This window comes from Sesamum indicum, linkage group LG4 (genome assembly GCF_000512975.1).
Source record: "Sesamum indicum cultivar Zhongzhi No. 13 linkage group LG4, S_indicum_v1.0, whole genome shotgun sequence".
NCBI classification, from domain to species: domain Eukaryota; kingdom Viridiplantae; phylum Streptophyta; class Magnoliopsida; order Lamiales; family Pedaliaceae; genus Sesamum; species Sesamum indicum.
The window spans coordinates 14,225,575-14,230,856 of NC_026148.1; positions in this window are offsets into that span (position 1 = coordinate 14,225,575).

Genomic DNA, 5,282 nt, shown 5'->3' on the forward strand with positions numbered 1-5,282 from the left:
ATAAAATTGAAAAAGAAATGCCATAGCTGATTAAAATATATAAAAATATATTCTTAGACATCATGATCTCAACAGAAACCTGCTACACCAAATCATAATTTTTAGAGAGGTTGAACCAGAAACTAGATAATATTAATCACAAAATCATTGCCTAATACAATTACATAAATAAAATATACTGAAAAATGCTGCAATTTTCTTTGCTCCAATAATAGCACTAGGTTCAAAAGAGCAACAATATTAGGTTATTGCTCTTCATTTTAATAAATACTCTTTCATATTAGGTAAAAAAAATGAGAATACACGTCTTTCTAAACACACAAAAATATTACAAGGAAATAAATAGACCACAAAGACAAATAATACCCGTAATTAGCATAAAATAGTGCGAAACTATGGTGACATCCTGCACGAGAAAAAGAGTTATGCAGATAGAAATGAAGACTTAGAAAATGAAGGTGAATGGCTAATGTAACAAGACGCAGATGTCATTCGTTGACGCAAAAGATAAAAACAATACCTCATTTCTTTCATGTTCAAAATGTAAGTAAAAAATGTTCTACTGTGACACACACACACCCACACGCACACACACGCATACACACACACACTCAAACACACCCCACACACACCTAGACACCACACACTCAAACAAACACACACACACACACACACACACTCCATATGCACGCACACACACACACACTCCATACGCACGCACACACACACACCCCACACGCACACACACACACACACACACAAAAAAAAAAAGATGCACAGATAAGGGTAATATAAAAGTCGGAACAAGGAGGGGGCATCGTTCAACAAAACTTATCAAGTTCGTGGTCGATAAAATTGAAAAAGAAATGCAATAGATTATTAGAACATATAAAAATATATTCTTAGACATCATGATCTAACCATAAACCTGCTAGACCAGATCATGATTTTCAGAGAGGTTGATCCAGAAACTAGATAATATTAATCACAAAATCATTGCCCTAATAAAATTATATAAATAAAATACACTGAGAAATAATGCAGCCTTCTTTGTTCCAATAATAACACTGGATTCAAGAGAGCAGCAATATTAGGTTATTGCTCCTCATTTCAATAAATAGTCTTTCATATTAGGTAAACAAAAATGAGATTATACATCTATGTAAACATACAAAAATATTAGAAACGATATAAATAGACCACAAAGACACACAATACCCGTAATGAGCATAAAATATTGCGAAACTATGGTGACATCCTGCACGAGGAAAAAAGGTTGTGTAAATAGAAGACTTAGAAATTAAAACAGAATGGCTAATGTAACAAGACGCAGATAGCATTCGTTGGCGTAGAAAATAAAAGCAACAACTCACTTCTTCTATGTTCAAAAGTAAAAAATATTCTACCGTGACACACATCCACACACACACACACACACACACACACACACCCCACACGCACGCACACACACACACACACGCACATGCACACACAAACACACACACTGTATCTCTCACTCTCACACACACATGCACAAACACACACACTAACAAACGCACACATACACACACCCCACACGCACATCCACACAAACACACACCCCACACGCACGCACACACATACACACATCCCACATGCACGCACACACACACACACAACCCACACGCACAGACACACACACACCCAATCACCACACACACACACACACAAAAAAAAAAAAAGATGCACAGACAAGACAATGGCAAAGTCGGAACAAGGAGGGGGCATTATTCAGCAAAACTTTTCAAGTTTGTGGTTGATAAAATTGAAAAAGAAATGCCATAGCTGATTAAAATATATAAAAATATATTCTTAGACATCATGATCTCAACAGAAACCTGCTACACCAGATCATAATTTTCAGAGAGGTTGAACCAGAAACTAAATAATATTAATCACAAAATCATTGCCTAATACAATTACATAAATAAAATATACTGAAAAATGCTGCAACCTTCTTTGCTCCAATAATAGCACTAGGTTCAAAAGAGCAACAATATTAGGTTATTGCTCTTCATTTTAATAAATACTCTTTCATATTAGGTAAAAAAACGAGAATATACGTCTTTCTAAACACACAAAAATATTACAAGGAAATAAATAGACCACAAAGACACATAATACCCGTAATTAGCATAAAATAGTGCGAAACTATGGTGACATCCTGCACGAGAAAAAGAGTTATGCAGATAGAAATGAAGACTTAGAAAATGAAGGTGAATGGCTAATGTAACAAGACGCAGATGTCATGCGTTAGCGCACAAGATAAAAACAATACCTCACTTCTTTCATGTTCAAAATGTAAGTAAAAAATGTTCTACCGTGACACACACACACCCACACGCACACACACGCAAACACACACACACTCAAACACACCCCATACACACCTAGACACCACACACTCAAACAAACACACACACACACACACACACACACTCCATACACACGCACACACACACACCCCACACGCACACACATACACACACCCCCTACACGCACACACAGACACACACAAAAAAAAAAAATGCACAGATAAGGGTAATATAAAAGTCGGAACAAGGAGGGGGCATCGTTCAACAAAACTTCTCAAGTTTGTGGTCGATAAAATTGAAAAAGAAATGCAATAGATTATTAGAACATATAAAAATATATATTCCTAGACATCATGATCTCCATAGAAACCTGCTAGACCAGATCATGATTTTCAGAGAGGTTGATTCAGAAACTAGATAATATTAATCACTTTATCATTGCCCTAATACAATTATATAAATAAAATACACTGGGAAATAATGCAACCTTCTTTACTCCAATAATAGCACTGGATTCAAATGAGCAGCAATATTAGGTTATTGCTCCTCATTTCAATAAATACTCTTTCATATTTGGTAAACAAAAATGAGAATATACGTCTATCTAAACACACAAAAATATTACAAGAAAATAAATAGACCACAAAGACACACAATACCCGTAATTAGCATAAAATATTGCGAAACTTGGTGACATTCTGCTCGAGAAAAAGGGTTATGCAGATAGAAATGAAGACTTAGATAATGAAGGTGAATGGCTAATGTAAAAAGACGCAGATGTCATTCGTTGACGCAAAAGATAAAAACAATACCTCACTTATTTCATGTTCAAAATGTAAGTAAAAAATGTTCCACCGTGACACACACACACCCACACGCACACACACGCATACACACACACACACACAATCAAACACACCACACACACACCTAGACACCACACACACACACACACACACACACACCCCACATGCACATACACACACACACAAAAAAAAGATGCACAGACAAGATAATATAAAAGTCGGAACAAGGAGGGGGTATCGTTCAACAAAACTTCTCAAGTTTGTGGTCGATAAAATTGAAAAGGAAATGCAATAGATTATTAGAACATATAAAAATATATTCTTAGACATCATGATCTCAACATAAACCTGCTAGACCAGATCATGATTTTCAGAGAGGTTGATCCAGAAACTAGATAATATTAATCACAAAATCATTGCTCAAATACAATTATATAAATAAAATACACTGGGAAATAATGTAGCCTTCTTTGTTTCAATAATAACACTGGATTCAAAAGAGCAGCAATATTAGGTTATTGCTCCTCATTTCAATAAATAGTCTTTCATATTAGGTAAACCAAAATGAGATTATACATCTATGTAAACACACAAAAATATTACAAAGGATATAAATAGACCACAAAGACATACAATACCCGTAATGAGCATAAAATATTGCGAAACTATGGTGACATCCTGCACGAGAAAAAAAGGTTGTGTAAATAGAAGACTTAGAAATTAAAACAGAATGGCTAATGTAACAAGACGCAGATAGCATTCGTTGGCGTAGAAAATAAAAGCAACAACTCACTTCTTCTATGTTCAAAAGTAAAAAATATTCTACCGTGACACACATCCATACACTCACACACACACACACACACACCCCACACGCACGCACACACACACACACACGCACATGCACACACACACACACACACACTGTATCTCTCTGTCACACACACACATGCACATGCACACACACACACACACTGTATCTCTCTCACACACACACACTAACAAACGCACACATACACACACCCCACACGCACATACACACAAACACACACCCCACACGCACGCACACATATACACACATCCCACACGCACGCACACACACACACACACCCCACACGCACAGACACACACGCACCCAATCACCACACACACACACACAAAAAAAAAAAAGATGCACAGACAAGATAATGGCAAAGTCGGAACAAGGAGGGGGCATTATTCAGCAAAACTTTTCAAATTTGTGGTTTATAAAATTGAAAAAGAAATGCCATAGCTGATTAAAATATATAAAAATATATTTTTAGACATCATGATCTCAACAGAAACCTGCTACACCAGATCATAATTTTCAGAGAGGTTGAACCAGAAACTAGATAATATTAATCACAAAATCATTGCCTAATATAATTACATAAATAAAATACACTGAAAAATGCTGAAACCTTCTTTGCTCCAATAATAGCTCTAGGTTCAAAAGAGCAACAATATTAGGTTATTGCTCTTCATTTTAATAAATACTCTTTCATATTAGGTAAAAAAACGAGAATATACGTCTTTCTAAACACACAAAAATATTACAAGGAAAGGAAATAAACACAAAGACACATAATACCCGTAATTAGCATAAAATAGTGCGAAACTATGGTGACATCCTGCACGAGAAAAGAAAAATGAAAATAGAAACGAAGACTTAGAAATTGAAGCTGAGTGACAAATGTAACAAGATGCAGATGACAATCGTTGGCGCAAGAGATAAAAGAAATACCTCACTTCTTCTATGTCCATTTTGACACACCCACACACCCCACACACCCACACACCCCACACACCCACACCCACACACATACACACACCAACACATACACACACATACACACCCACCCCACACACATACACAAACACACACCCCACACACACACACCCACACACCACACACACACACAAACACACACAGATACACACACACACATCAACACATACACACACGCGCCACACGCACACACATACACACCCAACACACACACACCCCACCCACATAGACACACACCCCAACCCCACACACACGCACATACACACACACCAACACATACACACACGCTACACGCATACACACACACCCACA